Here is a 22,188-nt window from a genome sequence, read left to right on the forward strand (position 1 = left end):
GTCTAAAGGAGGGAGGGAAGGAAGGAAAGAAAGAAAGAACGAAGGTAAAGTATAATAAAGTTATTACAATTAAACTTAATTATTAAGAAAAAGAATTTTTTAAAAAAAAGTCATGGACGGATAGAGCCCTAGGACAAATGGTGGAAGCTAGAGTATACAGACTAGATGTCACACAGGAGCATACACGTACACCTTCACAAAAAGAGGAAAAGGGAAAAAAATCATAGATTTCGCTCCTAAATTCCACCTCTTCAATTTGGGATCATTCCTTGTCTATTCAGGTATTCCACAGATGCAGGGTATATCAAGTTGATTGTGGAGCTTTAATCCGCTGCTTCTGTGGCTGCTGGGAGAGATTTCCCTTTCTCTTCTTTGTTCTCACAGCTCACAGGAGCTCAGCTTTGGATTTGGCCCTGCGTCTGCGTGTAGGTCGCTGGAGGGCGTCTGTTTTTTCGCTCAGACAGGACGGGGTTAAAGGAGCCGCTGATTCGGGGCCTCCGGCTCACTCAGGCCGGGGGTTGGGGGATGGGGGAAGGAGGGGCACTGCGTGCGGGGCCGGCCTGCGGCGGCAGAGGCAGCGTGACGTTGCGGCAGAGGCCGGCGTGACGTTGCACCAGCCTGAGGCCCGCCGTGCGCTGTCCCGGGGAAGTTGTCCCTGGATCCCGGGAACCTGGCAGTGGCGGGCTGCACAGGCTCCGCGGAAGAGGGGTGTGGAGAGTGACCTGTGCTCGCACACAGGCCCCTTGGTGGCGGCAGCAGCAGCCTTAGCGTCTCCCGCCCGTCTCTGGGGTCCGCGGTTTTAGCCGCGGCTCGCGCCCGTCTCTGGGGTTTGCGCTTTCAGCCGCGGCTCGCGCCCGTCTCGGGGGTTTGCGCTTTCAGCCGCGGCTCGCGCCCGTCTCGGGGGTTCGCGCTTTTAGCCGCGGCTCGCGCCCGTCTCTGGAGTTCCTTTAAGCAGCGCTCTTAAACCCCTCTCCTCGCGCACCAGGAGACAAAGAGGGAAGAAAAAGTCTCTTGCCTCTTCGGCCGGTGCAGGCTTTTCCCCGAACTCCCTCCCGGCTAGTCGTGGTGCACTAACCCCTTCAGGCTATGTTCAAGCCGCCAACCCCAGTCCTCTCCCTGAGCTCCGTCCAAAACCAAAACCCGATCCTCAGCTCGCAGCCCCGCCCGCCCCGGCGGGTGAGCAGACAAGCCACTCGGGCTGGTGAGTGCTGGTCGGCACCGATCGTCTGTGCAGGAATCTCCCCGCTTTGCCCTCCGCACCCATCGCTGTGCACTACTCCGCGGTCCCGAAACTCCCCCCTCTGCCTCCCGCAGTCTCCGCCCACGGAGGGGCTTCCTAGTGTGTGGAAACTTTTCCTCCTTCACAGCTCCCTCCCACTGGTGCAGGTGCCGTCCTTATTCTTTTGTCTCTGTTTTTTCTTTTGCCCTACCCAGTTACGTGGGGAGTTTCTTGCCTTTTGGGAGGTCTGAGGTCTTCTGCCAGCCTTCAGTAGGAGTTCTGTAGGAGTTGTTCCACGTGTGGATGTATTTCTGGTGTATCCGTGGGGAGGAAGGCGATCTCCGCGTCTTACTCTTCCGCCATCTTCAAGGTCCCCCCTTCTGTACTATTCTTGCATCTTTCTTGTCTCCCGGGAGGCAAGCGCCGCCGCGGTCCCGCAGTTGCTAAGAAGAAAATATTTTTAAATTAAGATAAGTACATTACAGTTTTTAGACATATTACACACTGAATATACTATAGTGTAAACATAACTTTTATAAGCACTGGAAAACCAAAAAATTCGTGAGACCCACTTTGTTGGGATATTCGCTTTATTGTTGTGGTCTGGAACCAAACCCCCAATATCTCTGAGGTAAGCCTGTATTTGTGTCCCCTCCAAATTCATATGTTGAAGTCCTAACCCCCAGTACCTCAGAATGTAACTATATTTGGAGATAGGGTCTTTAAAGAGGTAATTAAGTTAAATTTGTTTATTGGGTTGGGCCCTAAAGCAACATGACTGGTATCCTTATAAGAAGAGATTAGGAAACAGACAGGCCCAGAGGAGAAACCATGTGAAGACACAGGGAGAAGACAGACATTTCTCTCGTAAGCCTGAGAGGCCTCAGAAGAAATCAACCCTGCCAACACCTTGATCTCAGACTTTTAGCCTCCAGGACTGTGGGGAAATACATCTCTGTTGGTTAAGCTACCTGGTCTGTAGTGCTTTGTGATGGCACCCCTAGCAAAATGACACAATACACAAAGTAAAAGGACTCTAGCGCTGGAGATTTTAAGTACTCAACAACTGCACATATGTAACAGGGCTAGCTTAGAAAGAAATATTCTCAGGTGCGGGATCATGCTGGACTGCTAAGCATAGTGGTGGGATGAGAAATAATCCTGGATACCCTAGCTCTGTGGATGTGAAGTGCTTTATGTCTCTACTAGCTCGTTCACTTAGTGAGTATTTTTTAAGTTCCTGCTATGTACCAGGAAGTGAACTAGGTACAGGAAATACAAGATGGATTGGCAAAAGGATTTGTCCTCAAGGAGCAGTTATGGCTGGCTCTTGCTTCAGTGTGGGAAGTCTTATGATGAATATTTGAACAGGGCACCTAACTTCACAGGATGGTCGTTCCAGCTCTGTGTCCCGACAGTCACTGGACTACACTTGGTCTCTTTCTTACTTATTTCTCCTATTTTAAAGTCCTGTCTTTTATTGACCTCCTCCAGTTCTTTTCTTTCTTTTTTTAAATGACTAAGTGTTAGATATCAACCCAGGATTTGTAGTAGTTCAGTTAGGCTCCCAGGAAGTCATTCAGAGAACATGATGCAGTAAATCAGACTTTGTGTTAACTCTGACTTGGAGAGTTGCCATCTGTCTGACTCAGTTCCAGAAGAGAGAACCATCTCCTGTGACCTCTTCCCCTGTATTTCAGGCCATAAATAGGTGCTGGGGCCCTGCCAGGTTGGGTCACCATGGCTCAAAAGGGACTGTCAGTTCCTCACAAACACTACACAGCTGCAAAATGACTGTGCCACCCAAGGTGACTCATAAAATCTGCCCCTATAAAAGGGACTATTAGAAATGTCACCTCCTGGCTATCACTATAATGCAGTTATGAGTCTAGTTCTCAGCTGACTACCCAGAGTCCTCAGAAGAACCAAGAGAGAAATCTGGGAAACCTAACACTTTGATTTGCCCAAGGCAAGTGTTAGGAAGCAGTCAGAGTAGAACTTTTAGAGGCTATTTTTAATCTAGGATTGTGACAAAATATAAATGATGTTTGATACCTGCTTGTTTTTAGTCAGGGTTCTCCAAAGAAACAGAAGGGGAGAGAGAGAGACAAAGATAAGAGGAGAGAGGAGAGAGAGAAAAGAGAGGAGAGAGAGAAAAGAGATTGATTCTAAGGCATTGACTCATGTGATTATGGGGCTTGCAAATCCAAAATCAGCAGGGCAGACCCGCAGGCTGGAAACTCAGACAGGGTTTCTATGTTGCAGTCTTGAAGCAGAATTTCTCTTTTATAGGAAACTTCAGTCTTTGCTCTTAAAGCCCTCCACTGATTGAAGGAGATCCGCTCACGTGTAAACAGAGAGTGATCTGCTTATTGTAGATGTTCATCACATCTGCAAAATGCCTTCTCAGCAACACCTAGGCCAGTGTTCGACCAAACAACTGGGCATCATAGCCTAGCCAAGTTGACACATAAAATGAACTGTCTTACTACTTTTAACTAAAAGAAGTAATCTGAATTTCTTAGCATGTTGTTGAATAAGAATCTTAATAAAGATAACTAGTAGTCACAAAAATTTACTAAACCTCGTTTGCCTCTCTTTGAATGCTTTCAGTCCTGGGGTTTTGAGCCACTGCTTCATAAGGCAGGCAGGTCCATCTTTGGATAACTCTTATGGTTGACAAGCCCGTGCTTGAATTTATTTATTTATTTTATTTTTTTTAATCTTTTTTTTTTTTACATCTTTATTGGAGTATAATTGCTTTACAATGGTGTGTTAGTTTCTGCTTTATAACAAAGTGAATCAGTTATACATATACATATGTTCCCATATCTCTTGCGTCTCCCTCCCTCCCACCCTCCCTATCCCACCCCTCCAGGCAGTCACAAAGCACCGAGCTGATCTCCCTGAGCTATGCAGCTGCTTCCCACTAGCTATCTATTTTACGTTTGGTAGTGTATATATGTCCATGCCTCTCTCTCGCTTTGTCACAGCTCACCCTTCCCCCTCCCCATATCCTCAAGTCCGTTCTCCAGTAGGTCTGTGTCTTTATTCCTGTCTTATCCCTAGGTTCTTCATGACACTTTTTTCCCTTAATTTCCATATATATGTGTTAGCAGACAGTATTTGTCTTTCTCTTTCTGACTTACTTCACTCTGTATGACAGACTCTAGGTCTATCCACCTCATTACAAATAGCTCAATTTCGTTTCTTTTTATGGCTGAGTAATATTGCATAGTTCCCATCCTGCTCCATGTAACCGTCGTGCCTTAAGTGCAGTTCTACTCTCTGAAACAACATTGAAGCAAGACAAAGACCAATTCCTCTTAAATCATATCCCGAGTGTGTTTTATGGGATATTCATTTTGTATGACGCTCAGCGTGGGGATGGGGGACAAGGGAAGTTCTCTGGTCAAATAAGTTTGGGAAACATTACTTATAAGCTCTTCCTTTGGAAGATTTATCATGACTCATGTGAAAGGCTTTGTAATTCTGCAGCAAAGAAAGCAGCTGAACTAAACTTTAACTTAGCATTTCCCAGACACCTGATCTTGGAAAAACCCCTTTCTTCTTTTTAGTACCATCCTACAGAATATAAATGGAAAAGTTCTGCAAGATTCTCTGGCACCATCAACGCCCAGCCTTTAGTTTAGATGCTCTGTCCCCCTGATTGCTGGTGCAATGCAGCTGCGTTGTGGAACACACCACTCCAGTCCTTAGTGCTTAATAATAAGTAATAGCCGTTTATTATTTCCCCCATGTCTACAGTTCACTGGGTGATTCTGGTGATCTGGGCTGGTCGTGATTGATCTTGGCTGGGCTCACTTATGCATCTGCAGTGATGAGTAGGCTGTGGTATGTCAGGTCTCGCCTAGCCTTGGCTGGGATGACTCAGCTTTATTCCATGTGCTTCTCATATCCTTCCAGCAGGCTAGCCTAGGCTATTTTCATTGTGGTGACAGGAGTTGAAGAGAAGAAAGAAACATGCAAGCAAACACTTTTCCATGCGTTAAGTTGCTAAAACATTTGCTTGCATCAAGTTTGCTAAGATTCTGTTGGTCAGAACAAGTCACTTGGGCAAGCTCAGAGTGACAGCGTATTGCAAAGTTACAGGGCAAAGGGCAAGGATATGGGTGGCCATTAATTGAGGCTATTGGTTTTATTTACTTAATGCAGCTGTTGAATGCAAATCTGAGAAATGGTGCCAAGATAGCTGCAGCATGGGCTTCCCTGGTGGCGCAGTGGTTGAGAGTCCGCCTGCCGATGCAGGGGACACGGGTTCGTGCCCCGGTCCCGGAGGATCCCACATGCCGTGGAGCGGCTGGGCCCATGAGCCATGGCCACTGAGCCTGCGCGTCCGGAACCTGTGCTCCACAACAGGAGAGGCCACAACAGTGAGAGGCCCGCATGCTGCAAAAAAAAAAAAAAAAAAAAAAAGATAGCTGCAGCAGAGTTGCCAGGGGGATGATAGTAAACTTGAGGTCCTCAGATCCCCACCCCTCAGAGATGCTCAGGATGGGGTTGGGTACCCATAGTTTTTAAATCTCCTTGGGTAATACTGATGATAAGCCAGGTTCGGAAACCCTTGGTCTAGACCCTTCTACTGTTTAACAATATTAATTAAGGTCTTACAATGACCTTAATTAGGATAGAGAAAGAGATGTAAGGTGAAGATGATGTAGTTTCTCATTGAGCTTCAGGCAAATAACACTGATGTGGTGAGTTACATAGCAACAGGTCAGCTTTCAATCTGATTGCTGCCATGATCCTTCCCTGGCCTAAAATCTGACCTGGCTCTTGGGATCTCTGCAACTAGATCATTTTCTCAAACTGTAACTGACACATGTCATTCTGTGTGTGCCGTGCCCTCAGTCAGAGGGCCTGTGAGGGAGGGAGACGAAGCCAAGGGTAGTACAAATTTAGCCAGACTTAAAAGGGTCTGGGAATAGGTGATTCCTACCCCAAAGGCCAAAGATGCCAGGGGGTCAACGGGGTTACTGATTGACTATGAAAACATATCTGCAGACTGAATAAAATAATATCTCCCAAATGTATATACAACTTTTTCCCCAAAGACTTTTATACTGTTATGATTAGTAACAGGCACTACTGAGCTCATCATATCAAATTGTGTGTATATATGTATTTATATATAACCTCAGTCAACAGCTAGTGAATATTCAACCAATTAATACCTTGCAGAAGTTAATATGATTTTTTTTACGTTATAAAGTTGGGAACTATATTAGTCTGCTTGGGCCGCCATAATGAAAAACCACAGACCGGGTGGCTTAAACAATGAACACTTCTTTTCTCACAGTTCTGGAGGCTGGAAATCCACGATCAAGGTGCCAGCAGGATTGGTTTCTGATGAGAGCCCTCTTCCTGACTTGTAGACAGCTGCCTTCTCACTGTGTGTGGCCTTTTCTTTGTCACATGCAGAGAGGGCGAACTCTGGTGACTCTTAGAAGGACACCAGGTCTATCAGATTAGTGCCCCACCTTTATGACCTCATTTAACTTTACTACCTCATTACAGGCTCTGTCTCCAAATATAGTCACATTGGAGCATATGAATTTGGGGGGGACACAGTTCAGTTCAGTGGTTCACAGGAACCACTGAGTTAGACTGCTGCTGAATGGAACAAAATGCCCTCGTGCCTTACTGTTCCCATTTGGGATCTCCTCCCAGACGTATTCAGGACTCAGAAGCTTCCCTAGCTCAGTCCTTTAGAATGCTGACTCTCAAACATTTTTGGACTGTAGCCATTATAGGTAGCTCAGAAGGTCCTTTGACCTCCCTACTTCATGTACTCTGCTAGAATATATAAAGCAATTGGGTTCAAAATATGTGGATCATATGTTTACTTTAAAATCGAATGATGAGCTTATGTATAGATTTTTACGTCATAGATCTTTACAACCTAGACCATGGACTTAATCAAATAATCTTATTATGCTCATCTTGATCATATGTTGCAATTTAAAAAAAAACAAAATTTTCTCACATCTCCAATGAATGTACAAGCATATATCTTACATCTTTATCAATGAGGGCGTGAATGATTAATATTTGAATTGCAGTGTCTCTGAGTGTGTCAGTATAGCTATTAGTATATTTTAGTCTCCTAATCTCATATGTGCTTCAGTGGAAGCTCAGAAGGCATATGTTAATGGTATAGTGGTTAACAGTGAGGGCTCTAAAGCAAGGGTCAACAAACTATGGCCCGTAGGCCAAATCCTGCATGCTACCTGTTATTATAAATAAAGTTTTTCTGCAACACAGCCATGCCCATTTGTTTACCTAGTGTCTGTGGCTGCTTTGGGGCTACAATAGCACAGCTGAGTAGAGACCATATGGCCTACAAACCCTAAGATACTTACCAACTGACCCTTTACAGAAAAAGTTTGCTGACCCCCAATCTAGAGTAGAGATCCTTGAGTTCAAATTCTGTCTCTGTGGTTTCCAGCTGTGTGATGTCATGCAAGTTATCTAACCTCTCTGTGCCTTAATTTCATCATTTGTAAAATGAGTACAATACTATTACCTGCCTCAAAGGGGCCTTAAGAGCAATAAATGAGTATGTAAAATCTCAGCATAGGGCCTGGATGAAAAAAAACACTCAAACAGTAGTTGTTATTATTAATCAACAACCCACAACAAACTAAATTTGTAATGAAGATGCTAAACTAAGAGCATTTATAATTAAAAAGGAAAACTAACAGTAATAAAAAACCTCACCAGCTCAAATCTACAGTGGTGAGGGTCCTCCCTAAATATCCTTTCTAAAAATTTACAGAAATTCTGTTTCTTTGTGGGGTATGCCTGGTGGGAGGCTTTTGTTTGTTTGTTTTTAACATTGGTAAGTGTTGCCTGGCACTAAGCCATCTTAAGAGAATGTAGAATAAATTCATAGTAAATTTTGGCAATATACTAAGTTTAGTTTATTAATAACACACTTAGCAACCCTTAGTAATTCACTTAGTAATTTACCAGTAAATAGCCTCTAGCCATTTATAATAAGTTGGTGGAATTATCCTATGTCTCACCCTAACCCATACCCTTTCTGACTGATGGGCAGCCGTCTAGTTCATAGAGTCAATGAAACCAAGTCATGGATTCGATCCCTAGTTTCATTGTCATTCTTGATTCTCTCCTGTGGCCACAGGCTGAACTTTTCACCAGGGGCAGATTGGTCCCTGGGAAAAATTGAGTAGTAGCATGTATGGTTGGATAAGCATAAATATCTTAGTCTCACTGGAAAATACATCCCAGTGATGAGTGGTAGGTCAGTAGCATCATGTTTTGGTAAAGGAAATGCATAACCCAAGATAAGGCAGTGGAGGTTACTTTCTAGTCTACCTTGCTACTCTGGTCACACCTAGTTATGTGAGGTCATTGCCAGTTTGTACCACAAGGAGTGAGTTTTGCAGTTGTATACAAAACTGGGAATAGCAGTCATGAAGAATAAACTGGACATTTAATTAGGAGTAGAAAGGGCAAATAGAAAGCTCTGTGTCTAATCTGTTGGTTGTTTGGATCCTTATTACTGTCAGAAGTTTCTTCACAAAGTTTTGAAATGAAATACAAATAATCATCAACCTGTGAGCATGATTGGAAAAGAGCCATCGAGAATGGTTACTCAGTGGCATGGCAAGGTTCATTCACCACAGTAGACTCTAATTTTCTTTTTTTAGATATACAATAGATTAAAAAAAAAAACTTCCTATGGATGGTTCTTGCATAAGATTCTCCACACTAAAATATCTGGTCTTTTCTTTCTTCTGACTTTCTCTTGGAAGCCTCTCTGACCTGTGAGAATCTGGGCAGTGTTCCCTCTCTTAGCGTGTCCTCTTCTGTATCTATTTCTTCAAGTTCTGTGCTACCGGGAGCTCTCCACCCTCCCCCATCGATTTTTATCATTTCATTCCGTTCTTGAAGATTCCTTATATCCCAGCCTAACCTGATCAAGTAGAAGTGAGCTGTCTATACCCTACTTTCTTTGTTCCTGGGTCAGAAATGACTAGATAATGTATTATTGAAAAGAAAGAAGGACATAAAGGAAAGTATATGTGAATTTATAGTTCTTGTTCACCTTACTTGGTTTTTAAAACAACATGCATTTCCTGATTACAGAAGAAGTACTTGTCCACTGTAGGAAGTTTGGCAAAATAACACTAATAAAGCAAAATATAATCACCCATAATCTTACCACACAGGATAACCACTGTTAATACTTTGCTGTATTTCTTTCCTGTCTCCTTCATCTATATGCTAATTATACAGATACCTGCATACAATTTCTCTGTTAAAAAGTTACATTATAATAATAGCTTATATTTATACTGTGTACTAGCTCTATGCCAAGCATTTTATGTACATTATTACATTTAATCTTCATTATAACCCTATGAAGTATGACCTATTGTTCTCATGTTAAATGAGGAAATAAGGCTCAGAGAATGAAATTACTTGACCAAAGTAAGTAAGGATGAAAACTCAAGCAGAGAGGAGCCCACAGTATTAATGATACACTATTCTGGTCACCATTCTACTTCATTAGTATTAGATTTCATTATTTTAATTAAATTTATTAGTGATTAGAGGATTAATTTTTTAAAGAGTTATTATCTGAGAAAAATAATTTAATGTGTATTAATGATGGTTAAAAATACATAAATTTCTTAACAGTACCTCTTTTGTCCTCCATAAAATGGGTCAGGGAATTATTACCCATACGAGATGCCATAAACTGAACTTGTCATTTTCTTCATTTCTCATTTCTTCTTTAACTGTCCTAAGTGAACTGATGAATTTGTCAGGAGGAGAAATCATCTCATTAACCCACAAAGGATTCACATTCACCTACTCCCTTCACTCACTTCTTCTGTTGCCCTGGAAGAGTGACCATTACACACTCATGAATATCGAATCCATTGCTTCCTTCTCATTCCAGTCTCCTAATATTTCCCCAATGGTATTAATTATGAAATGGCCAGGAAATCTAAGTTCTCAGCCAACTTGGCAACATCTGACAACATTATGATTTCCCTTATAATAGAGAGTAGATTAAATGTAATAAATATTTTATTGTTCCAAATATTATGTTTTATCAGTATATAATGTGTATTTCCTTCTGTCAGTGAGTTATGTCTTCTAAAATAATACTCTTCCAGACTATAATTAGAAGTTCTACCTTATCTCCATCTAAAAATATTTGTGTTGGAAAATGTTATCTGAAAATCATTATACACATTTATGATCTGCTTTTCCATATAATGGTCTAGTGACTTAGACATTTTAGAGGGCTGCATAATTCTTGATTCTTTAGATATATTTATATTGTTTGTGAGTATGTAAACTATATCCATTTTATAAATGAGCTTCAGGGGGCACTGCTGCAGAATTTCTTCAGACTATTGCCGTTTGATTCCTGGCGTTGCTGTGAGATGTCACTACTACTGCTTATTACTAAGAAAGTAGAATAAATAAGCATCCTAAAAGGATATTCTTACAGTACATGATTTCAAATGCTGAATAACAAGGTTAATTTAGAATAATAAGATTTCATTATATAACAGATATAAGATATAAGGTAAGATTATTCATTTTAGCCCTTTTATTTTATGGATAAAGAAACTATGTGTATGGCTTGCCCAAGGTCAACAGCTAGAAGAGAAGTCTCCTGTCTTTGAACAACCAAATCTTCTATAATATCTGAAAGTAGAAAGTATTTATTTTCTCCACTGTTCCCTAAAGGTTTTTGAATGTAGAAAGACTCTCTGGAAAATTGAGCACTTTCCTGTCTCCACAGTCTCTGAAATGAAGTTTCCCCCAACTCTCCAACTTCTGCACCCAGGGGTATGCAAGACCATCCAATGGTCAACTTTCGAATTACTTTTAGACTTACAGAAAAATTGCAAGATGTACTGAGAATTTCTATATGTCCCTGTCTCAGCATACGCCAATGTTAGCATCATACATACTGTAGTATAATTATCATAACCAGGAAATTAACATTGGCATAGTACCATGAACTAAAGACTGCATTTGAACTTCACTTTGAAGTGTCCAACTAATATCTTTTTGCTGTTGTGGTTGTTCCCAAGATCTGATTTAAGATTCCACACTGCATTGAGTTATTTCTCTCTGGTCTCCTGTACTCTATAACAGTTCCTCAGTCTTTCCTTGTCTTTTGTGACCTGGACACCCCCCAAAGAATATTGATCATATTGCTGCATGCCTCTTGATTTAGGCCTGTCTGGAGTCTTCTCATGATTGGACTGAGGTCCCCATCAGAAATGCCACAGAAATGGTTCCTCATCCTTCTCAGTACATCAAATCACAGCATTAATGATGTTGATATGTATTACTGTTGGTGCTGTTGATCTTGATTGTCTGGCCAAGAGAGTCACTACTGGACTTTTTCACTCTGAAGTTACTTTCCCAAAATGGCTAAGGATGGAACATTTTGAGCAATAAAATAGATAATGCTGGGCTTCCCTGGTGGCGCAGTGGTTGGGAGTCCTCCTGCCGATGCAGGGGACGCGGGTTCGTGCCCCGGTCCGGGAAGATCCCACATGCCGCAGAGCGGCTGGACCCGTGGGCCATGGCCGCTGGGCCTGCGCGTCCGGGGCCTGTGCTCCGCAGCGGGAGAGGCCACAACAGTGAGAGGCCCGCGTACCGCAAAAAAAAAAAAAAAAAAAAAATAGATAATGCTAGTGCCAGATTGTAACCCATACGATAATATAAATATCCACGAGTTCATAGTGGTATAAATAAGTAACTGTTAAAATAGATACAGTCAAATCTCATTATTCGTGGTAGTTATGTTCTGTAAAGTCCCTGTGAATATTGAACTGTTGCTCCTGGCGGAAGTACAGGGTTAGGTTCCTGTAATTCTCTGGTCAAAACCTTTTCATCAATTGATCAATATACTTTGCTGTATACCTGGCTTTATTTTTTAAGTTTCTGCTTAAAGACACCTTATTTAATGTATTTTGTTGATTCATTAACATTGAGCTCATAGACAACAGCACTATAACTCATGCCTGAATGAAGTGTATCTAACACACATATGTTCTCTGTAAGACACACCTCAGCCTTCTTGAATTTAGGACTAGCACTTAAGCACTATGCTTGGGGGATATTTTAAACAGTGAAGTTATCAACAAAAAGCACCAAAATGTGAAAAATATGGCACTAAATATAACAAGAAAAGGACTCTTGTTCACAGTATGAGGGCTGAAACAAGGAGGCAGAACAGTGCCTTCTCCAGCCTCAGCTGGGAATGTGTGCTTTGGATGACTTAAATTTTTCACTGTTCTGCACATGTCCATGGATGACCAGGAAAGTGCCATAAGTATTGATTTAAGCATTACAAATAAATTTTAGCAAGTAGGCAAATTCTCAAATATCAATACATAATCTGTGAATAACAAGGATGGACTGTATATTTAGGAGAAGTGACAGCTCTTCTTTGCAGTAGAATTCTAATTAATAAATGTGAAAAGAATGAAGGGTCTAGAAAATGACCACTAGCTAACCCCCACAGGAATCATTGTTATAGATGGATCCACTGATGGATGCTGGAACCTTGGGCAAAGGTTTGAGGAACAGAAGGATTTGCAGAGTCTCAAAGTATCTCCCCCAAGACATTTGTTGACCATAGGGGAAAAGATAGCGAATTTATATCTATTTTAGACCCTGAATTGCCAAAGCAATCTTGGGGAAAAGGAACAAAGGTGAAGGTATCACATTCCCCGACTATGCTACTTCAGACTATACGGCAAAACTACAGTAATCAAAGCAGCATAGTATTGGCACAAAAACAGACACATAGGTCAATGGAACAGAATAGAGAGCCCAGAGATAAACCCATGAACTTATGGTCAATTAATCTATGCCAAAAGAGGCAAGAATTTACAAGGGACAAAAGACAGTCTTTTTAATAAGTGGTACTGGGAAAACAGAATAGCTACATGTGAAAGAATGAAATAAGAACATCCTCTAACACCATACACAAAAATAAAGTCAAAGTGTATTAAGGACCTAAACGTAAGACCTGAAGTCGTAAAACTCCTAGAAAAAAACATAGGCAGAACACTGACAAAATTGTAGCAATATTTTTTGGGTCTGTTTCCTAAGGCAAAAGCAGCAAAAGCAAAAATAAACAAATGGGACCTAATTAAACTTAAGAAACTTCTGCACAGCAAAGGAAGCCATCAACAAAACAAAAAGGCAAGCTACTGAATGGGAGAATATATTTGCAAATGATATGCCTGAGAAGGGGTTAATATCCAAAATATATAAACAGTTCATACCACTCAATATTAAAAAAATGAAAAAACCCAATTAAAAAATGGGTAGAAGACCAGAATAGACATTTTTTCAAAGAGGACATACAGATGGCCAACAGACCATGAAAGGATGAACATGAAAAGATGCTCAACAACAATAATTATCAGAGAAATGTAAATCAAAACCACAATGTGATATCACCTCACCTGTCACGATGGCTATCTATTGTCAAAAAGTCTACAAATAACAAATGTTGGTGTGGATGTGGAGAAAGAGAACTCTAGTACAGTGTTAGTGGGAATGTAAATTGGTGCAACTACTGTGGAAAACAGTACGGAGGTTCCTCAAAAAGCTAAAAATAGAACTACCATATGATCCAGCAACTCCATTCCTGGGCATATATCCTAAGAAAATGAAAAAAATTACTTTGAAAAGATACATGCACCCCATTGTTCATTGCAGCATTATTTGCAATAGCCAAGATATGGAAGCAACTTAAGTGTCCATCAACAGGTGAATGGGTAAAGAAGATATGAAATATTACTCAGTCATAAAAGAGAATGAAATTCTGCCATTTGCAACAATGTGGTTGGACCTAGAGGGTATTGTGCTTAATGAAATAAGTCAAACAGAGAAAGATAAATACTGTATATTTTCACTTATATGTGGAATCTAAAAAATAGAATTAATGAATATAACAAAACAAAAACTGACTCACAGATACAGAGAACAAACTAGTGGTTACCAGTGGGGAGAAGGAAGGGAGGATGGGCAAGATAGGAGAATGGGATAAAGAGATACAAACTGCTATGTATAAAATAAATAAGCAACAAGGATATATTGTACAACATGGGGAAATATAGCCATTATTTTGTAATAACTTTAACTGGAGTATAATCTATAAAAATATTGCATCACCATGTTGTACACCTGAAACTAATATAAATTAACTATACTTCAGTAAAAATGGTTCTTAATATTTATTTTAAAGTTAACATTGCATCATTATGTTTCTAATATTTATATAGCATTAGCAGATGTTAACTACCAATACATATAAATAGGTGGCAAGTGTTCAAATTCTTGATGATGAGGGGGGCCTCCAAATTTTTTTTACTGTATTTTCATATCTGGATAATTAGCTAGTGTTCAGTCAAAGCTGTCAGTTTATATATAATTGGAAGAAAGTCAAAGAAGCTGCCACTTCAGGGGGGGACTTGGGACCCTTATGGAGCACTTCCTGTGGGAATTCTTCCCAGGTAGTGGTAAACACTGTTCTTCTGTGTTGTCACTATGCCCTGTTTGAATAGACTAGAAATATCTACTTCACACTGTAGAACTGATCGTGTACACAGTTGTCTCCTGAACAGGGTATTTCCTGCAGACAGTGGCTGCCTCCTTCATCTTCGTGTCCCTAGTGACAAGCACAGTGGCTCACACACAGTAGGTGCTCAGTAAGCCTTAATCAGAAATGGGATGGCGTGGGATGGGGCAGGGTAGGATCTAAGTTAAATACTCTGGGTCTGCTGGGCAACCATTGTCTGTATTTTCTCACAGACAAGTTTTTGTTCTTGGCATATTTCTGGATGTTAATGTTTATCTCCTGCCCATGGGGAAAACAGGCATGCTCTTTGTAGTATTTAAAGGTACATGAAAATGAAGACAGGCTTTTTAAAGCACATTTAGTTCAATGGAGTTTCCTTATTCCATAAGGCTTATTTCAGGTGTGACCTTAGGTGTTCTATTCACAAACCTATCTTTATCCTAAAAATAGTGGTACTGTTGTCTCTAGAGGCAAAACAGAGGCAAGTGTTAGGGATTTTATGAAGCAGCTTATCTGAAAAAGACTCCAGTGTCATGGTTGGTTTTGAGCATTGGGATGGTTGGTTTCAGGTTTAGTCAAATGTATTAGTCAGGGTAGCTAATGTAACAAAGAGCCTCCAAATCCCAGTGACCTAATATAAGACATTTTTTCTTCCTCGTGAACTGTGGAAGCATTGTTCCTGGTTGGGTAGTTTTCCTCCAGGCAGTGTTGCGGGGATTCAGGCTGCTTGCAGCTAGTGGCTCTACGAACTTCCAGGTCCTCAAAATCCTCTCTCCTCAGCTGGTGGGTTTTATGGGCCAGGTCTAGAAATGGTTTCCTGCCTTCTTCCCACATTCCCTTGGATGTAAATCAATTGTATTTCTATCTCTAAATGCAAGATATGCTGGTAAATGTTTAACTTTGTGTGTCCTGAAAAAAAAGAAAAAAAGAGAGAAATTATTTGGTGAACAACTGGCCAGTCTCTCTCACCAACTCAGCCTGGAGCCTCTCCTCTGAATTCTTATGCCATTTGTTTTCCTTATTCTTCTTAAGGTTCTTTCTTCATTGTATTCATTCATTAATAATTAAACCCATTAATACCATAAAGGGTTTGTACAACATGCCAGTTGATGGGGGTTGTAAAGGAAAATCAGGGGCAGAGCCCACCCTGGAAATCAATCTAGTTCAACCTTATTTAGATGTTAGAGTGTTTGGAAGTCATGAAATACTCATATTTAATTTTATCATCAAAATAGGAAATAATATAAATTGCATGACTACCTAGTCCACAAAATAAGTACTTTAAGCTACTCAAGTGTCCAAATTCTGCCCCAGACATTTATTTGCTACTCATTCATATTTTCATACTTGTTCATGTTTTGCCTTTTTGTAGTTTTTTTAGGAACAAGAAGAGGCAGATATCTAAGACTTAAAGAAAATGTAAAAAACTTTAAATTCTCTTTTTAAATTTAATTATACTTGAAAATTCGGGAAAGGTTATTAATCAGTCTTATTAGAGAATTACAGTTTTGAGAACCACTGGTGTAATCTCCAGTTATCTGTGGACATGGTATTCCTCTTCTGCTAGCCTGTAAGCAGTTTGAATTTAGGGACCTTGTGTAACAACACTGTTGGTGGGAATGTAAATTGGCAAAGCCACTGTAGAAAACAGTATGGAGGTTGCTCAAAAAACTAAAAATAGAACTGCCATATGACCCAGCAATTCCACTCCTGGGTGTATATCTGGAAAAAAAGAAAAGAAAACACTAATTCCAAAAGATACATGCATCCCAATGTTTATAGCAGTACTATTTACGGTAGCCGAGATATGGAAACAGCCCAAGTGTCCATCAACAGATGAACGGATAAAGAAGATGTGGTATATGTGTGTGTGTGTGTGTGTGTGTGTGTGTGTATAAACACATATATACACACACATAAATGTATAAATGGAATATCACTCAGCCATAAAAAAGAATGAAATAATGCCATTTACAGCAACCTCTGGGTTTAAATTCAAAATCAACATAATCATAATCATGACACAGATTATTTTGCATGGACTAAATAGTTATATTTGGGTCAATAGTTTAAACACTTCTTTGTGATATAGTGCAGCACCAGTATCTACATACCCTAGCTTCACAGTTTACTGACTGCAGTCCTTCCAACTGGTATCCTTGTTTGTAAAAGGGGCACGATGGATGCTACTATTTACCCCATAGGGTTGATGGGAGGATTAAATGAGTCAATACATATAAAATGCCTGGTATGTTGGTAAATGCTCCAGAACTCTTAGCTCTCATGACACTATATACAAATTTAAAAATAGTAGATGGTAGTTTCTCTTCATAAGCAGGCTTTAAATCAGTGATTCTCAACCAGGAGTGATTTCCCTACCCTGTTCCCCAGGGGACATTTGGCAGTACCTAGAGATGTTTTGTTTGTCCTCACTGGTGGAGGCGGTGGTCGAGGGGATGCTACTGAATAGGGGCCAGGGATGCTGTTCAACATCCTACATTGCAGAGGAAAACCCCCTGCAGTAAAGGATTATCTTGCCCCAAAACATCAATAGTGCTGAGGTTGAGGAGCCCTGCTTTAAATAAATGTACATGCTGTACTGTCATAGATGGAGGGGGAATTGGCCATCACACTTTTACAATTAGGAAGTAAGCTCTCTGATCATCAATTTACATGTCTGGAAAAGAGGTTAATAGTACCCAATTCACCTGGTTTTTGTGGACATTAAACGGAAGACTTTAATGCTTTTATAAACTGATGTACTATGCAAGTATAGGTTAGTTCTAAATTGTTTTCCTCAGCCTTTAAAATTTTTTTCATTATTTCCCTACTACGGTGCCTCTGTAGATACTTTTCTTCACTGATTGCTTTCTCCCACCATGAAATTTTAATACTACAAGTGTGCTGTATGTCTATTGATCTAGTTAGATAGGTTCAAGGTTTGGGGGGCCACAAACCTCTGTGATATCTAAGATGAGTTTTTGCCCCACATGAACCAATTTTCATCCTCTTGCGGCAATATCACCATCACTGAGAAGGCATGTTCTAAATAAAAGAGGAATGAATTATAAAAGTAAAAAATATTTTTTATGATGTTTTGATTACTTATTAAACTAAAAGTCATTTAATATCACTTGTTCTGCATTTGGGATCGTATGAGATAGCAATAGAAAACTCAAAAACAATTCTGCTGATTTAAAGTGCCTATAGGCTATATAAGGATCAAATGTCTATAGCACTTTAAATGGACAGCAATGCTCATGCAAATGAATGGCGATTTAGTGAAGTCTGAAAAGGCAAAAATAAAATCTGATAGAGGGCAAAAATACGAGAAATTGAAGAGAAGATGAAAGCTTTCTAGAGAGGCGGCTAATTTGAATTTAAGCTTCTCAAGAAAAGGAAACATAAAAGAAAGGTTTGAGAGGCAATAGGAGGGAAGGGAAATTGGGCTGGATAAGGAAGCTGAAGGAAATAATAGTAACATTTCTTTTTTCTATTTTTTTTTTTTTTTTCTTGCGGTACGCGGGCCTCTCACTGTTGTGACCTCTCCCGTTGCGGAGCACAGGCTCCGGACGCGCAGGCTCAGCGGCCATGGCTCACGGGCCCAGCCGCTCCGCGGCATGTGGGATCCTCCGGGACCGGGGCACGAACCCGTGTCCCCTGCATCGGCAGGCGGACTCTCAACCGCTGTGCCACCAGGGAAGCTCGTAACGTTTATTTTTGTAGGTGAAAGTTACTAATTAACTAGGGAGCTTACCGCCCCCCCTCCCCGGCTTTGTTTGAAAAGGAAAGACTAAGCACAGCTAAATCTGCGAAGAGAGGGGCATGTCACGTGAGGGAAACTTGGAAGCTTAGGGCCTATAGGTTAGCTATCTGGTCATCAGGCCATAGGTCTGGAAGGAATCTTTATGTGGCCTGGCCCATTTTTATCTACTCCCTTAGTTCCTCACTCCTCAGCAGAAGGGTCCTGTCTGAGGCTTCAGCCTAGGTCGTACCACAGCATCTCTACAGACCCTCTCTTCTCCTCAGGTCAGCCTCCCAACCTCCCAGTAGTTCTTGTGGGTTCCTGCTTCCTTACTTCTGTTTGTAGCTGATACTTCTATTTGGATTGCCTTCTCAGTGCTTCATTTTCTACTTTCTTACTCTTCCTTTTAGTTCTTACATCTGCATGCTGACATTGTTAGGGAGGTAAGAGCCTCACTTTACAGGTAAAACTGTACAGGGTGTATGGCCCTCTGGGGTCACACAGCTAGTATAATAAGACTCCAGGTCTTCTGGCTCAGAATCTTATGTGCTCTCTACTCTGGTGTCTGGGCCTGTCTAGCAACTTGACTGACATGTTGTAGATCTTCAATTAGCATTTTTTTTCCTACTGGTGAACATATAGACATATACCTTTTTCCCTTGAAGATGTATGAATGATGGTAAATAGAAATACCAGTTATCTGCATTATAAATTTTATATTTGATTCTGCTCGTCTGTTAGCATCTGACAGCAACTGGAAATAAAACTTTAACTGTTTGTTTTCTTTCTGCAAATGTTTTGTTCTTGTCCAAGATGAGAGCTGAACGTTGACTCCACAGAATGTCTATCTTGCATGTTGGGTCTATATATAGTACACTGAGTTTTTAGCTATTTGCTATAGGTTTGTGACCATATGTGGAGGCCAGGGTGTTCACAGGAAGCGTGGGGTGTTACACTCCTTGAAGGTGGAATTTGCTGTACTTATTTTTGTGTCCGTGAGCCTAGCCTGGCCCTGGTACATGATTGGTGCTTAACACATGTTTACTAAAGTAAAGGAGCTATTGTTTCCCTCCTTCTCCATATGGGGTGTCTGCCAAGTTTGTAACAATTCTCCCTTCTCTGGGAACTCAGAATTGATGTTGGCTATTTCTGCCCTGAACTCCTGCACCCACCCACATCCAGTCATAGTCAACTGACCAGGGCTGATCACCTGACTACATCAGGGCCACATTCCCCTCCTTGAAATTTGGAGTAGAGACACTGAGGGGCTGAGGGTCAGCCTCTGTGGATAAACCCAGAACATAAAAATACAGGAGCTGTAACAGAGCCGTATTATAGATTGAATGTTGGAGAAAACTAGACTTCTAAGGTAAGAGGCTGAAACCAGCATACAGAGAGGAGCAGACAGGTTACTGAGTGAAATTCCCAAGGGATTCTAGCCCATTCTGGAATGGGCAGTCTCTTGGTTGCACTTCTGCATTTGATCCGTGAGACACCGTCATGTTCTTTGAATAAATTCTCTTTTGTATTTGAGTTGGTTCAAGTTTGGTTCCCATTATTTGTAACTAAAAATCTTCTACCACTATATCAAAATTCAGTTTTCTCATTTCAATGAAGGAAATTATACTAAACAGAAAAACTATGTAAGGGGGAAAGACTAAACGTAGTTTAAAAATTATAACAGAAATCAATTGGGAGTTATATGTATTAAAATTGATTTGGGGGATTGGTAGAATAATGCTGAAGGGCCGTATACACTGTTAATTTTGAAGTAATAGGAATTTTTTGCTTCAAGAGGAAGTAAGAGTGTGAAGAAAGAAAAATAATAAGTCTAAAAACCGTAGAGGGGTAGTCCGTGATTAAGCGAAGGACCAAATAGTTAAAATGGGATACCTAAGAAACCTGTGAGTCATTCCTCGATGCTTTCTGAACATTGGCCATCATATCTAACCCATCTCTAAATGTAGTAGGTATATGAGGTTATCAATAGCTAAAATAGAATTACTGTTAGTAGGATGCCTAGGATAGCTCACAAAGGCCTGTTGAACCCATAGTGTCTCTAAAGCAGTAATTGAAATTTTTAAAAGTATTTTTTATTGGTTTATAACATTATATAACTTTCATGTTTACAATTTGACTTCTGTATACACTACAGCATGCTCACCACCAAAACTTTAGTTTCCATTTGTCACCATGCTATGGACCCCCTTTACCCATTTCGCCCTTCCCCTAATTCCCTTCCCCTCTGATAGCCACTACTGTGTTCTCTGTATCTATGTGTTTGTTTGTTTATTTTATATTTCACATATGAGTGAAATCATACAGTACAGTATTTGCCTTTCTCCGTCTGACTTGTTTCACTTAGCATAATACCCTCAAGGTCTATTCATGTTGTTGCAAATGGCAAGATTTCATTTTTTTTATGACTGACTTGTTTTCCATTGTGTGTGTGTGTGTGTGTGTATCACATCTTTTTAAAAATTTTATTTATTTATTTATTTATTTTTGGCCGTGTTGGTTCTTCGTTGCCACGCGCGGGCTTTCTCTAGTTGCGGTGAGCGGGGACTACTCTTCGTTGCGGTGCGCGGGCTTCTCATTGCGGTGGCTTCTCTTGTTGTGGAGCATGGGCTCTAGGCACGTGGGCTTCAGTAGTTGTGGCTCACAGGCTCTAGAGCACAGGCTCAGTAGTTCTGGCACACGGGCTTAGTTGCTCTGCAGCATGTGGGATCTTCCCGGACCAGGGCTCAAACCCGTGTCCCCTGCATTGGCCTGTCCCCTGTTCTTAACCACTGCGCCACCAGGGAAGCACCTATAGCGCGTCTTCTTTATCCTTTAAATTTGTTGATAGGCATTTAGGTTGTTTCCATATGATTGCTATTGTAATAATTCTGCCGTGAACATGAGGGTGCATATATCTTTTTGATTAGTATTTTCATATTCTTTGGATAAATACCCAGAAGTGAAATAGCTAGATTATATGGTAGATCCTGAATAGCCAAAGCAATCCTGAGAAAAAAGAACAAACCTTGAAGGTATCAAACACTCTGATTTCAAATTATATTACAAAGCTATGGTAATCAAAATAGCGTGGTATGGGCAGAAAAAACAGACACATAAGTCAGTGGAACAGAACTGAGAGCCCAGAAATAAAACCACACATAAATGGACAATTAATTTATTACAGAGGAGCAATGAATGGACAACGGAGAAAAGACAGTCTCTTTAATAAATGGTGTTGGGAAAACTAGACACCACATGCACAAGAATGAAACTAGACTACTACTTCACACATAAAAATCTATTGAAATGAATTAAGGACTTGAATGTAAGACCTGAAACCATAAAATTCCTGGAAGAAAACCCAGGCAGTACACACCTTGACATTGGTCTTAGCAGTACCTTTCTGGATCTGTCTCCTCAAGCAAGGGGAAAAAAGTAAAAATAAACAAATGGGACTACATCAAACTAAAAAGCTTCTGCACAGCAAAGGAAACCATCAACAAAATGAAAAGACAACCTACTGAATGGGAGAAGATAATTGCAAATCATATATCTGATAAGGGGTTAATATCCAAAATATATAAAGAACTCATACAACCC

This window comes from Phocoena phocoena, chromosome 6 (genome assembly GCF_963924675.1).
Source record: "Phocoena phocoena chromosome 6, mPhoPho1.1, whole genome shotgun sequence".
In the NCBI taxonomy this organism is placed as follows: Eukaryota; Metazoa; Chordata; class Mammalia; order Artiodactyla; family Phocoenidae; genus Phocoena; species Phocoena phocoena.